The 863-nt window shown below is 47.7% G+C and overlaps 1 pseudogene; it reads right to left on the bottom strand.

Moving 5' to 3' along the window:
• Positions 1–443: 443 nt before the first annotated feature.
• Positions 444–863, bottom strand: part of LOC112548920 — a 907-nt pseudogene continuing 487 nt past the window's right edge.

Here is an 863-nt window from a genome sequence, read left to right as displayed (position 1 = left end):
ATACCCTGCTCCCTGCCCTTCTATTCTTATCCATCCTAAATAACCCTTGTTCTTTCAGACCTTCCTCATAAACTTTCATCCCAGGGCTCATTTTGGTTGCCCTTCCATTTGACGTATTTCCTGCAGCTGGGCTTGGGCCTTGTGCAGGGTCAGCATCAGGGAAATACAAAGTTTCAATCCCCCATGAAATCTTCAGTGTTTGCAATAATTTGGTTTAATTTCCTAAAGCAGGAAAACACTAATGAACAGGGAGAGTGGGGTAGATTTCCTCAAACCTCTTTCTAAGCATTTAAGTGACAGAGCCCAAAAGCCCGTGACTCTCAGTAGGGCGCAGGCTGTTACGTGACTGAGAAATGTTAGCTTCCTTCTAAATGATCCAGAAAACCCTGCTGGCGGCCTTCTCAGTTTAATGAGACTTAGCTCATGGTAACGTACAGCTTATGTCAATTTTGCTGGAAGCCTCTGCATTTCCCAATCCACTTTCTGAGGGCATGTAGGACATCCCTGTTTCTCAGGCTGTAGATGAGTGGATTGAGTACTGGGGGGACAATGGTGTAAAACAGAGACACAATCTTGTCTTGCTCTGGGGAGTGGTAGGAGCCTGGTCTCATGTACATGAAGATGGCTGCCCCATAAAACATGCCCACCACAGTCAGGTGGGAGGAGCAGGTGGCCAGAGCTTTCTGCTGTCCCTTGGTTGACTTCATCCTCAGGACCCTGGAGAGGATACAAGCGTAAGAGGCCAGTATAATGGAAGAAGGGATGGGGAGCAGGACAATGCTACTCACAAACACCAGAGTTTCATATCCAGAGGTGTCAGAGCAGGACAATTTGAGCAGGGCTGGGACCTCACAGAAGAAGTG

The sequence above is a fragment of the Alligator sinensis genome, unplaced genomic scaffold (genome assembly GCF_000455745.1).
Source record: "Alligator sinensis unplaced genomic scaffold, ASM45574v1 scaffold1879_1, whole genome shotgun sequence".
NCBI lineage: Eukaryota > Metazoa > Chordata > Crocodylia > Alligatoridae > Alligator > Alligator sinensis.
This window is presented reverse-complemented; position numbering and strand designations above follow the sequence as displayed.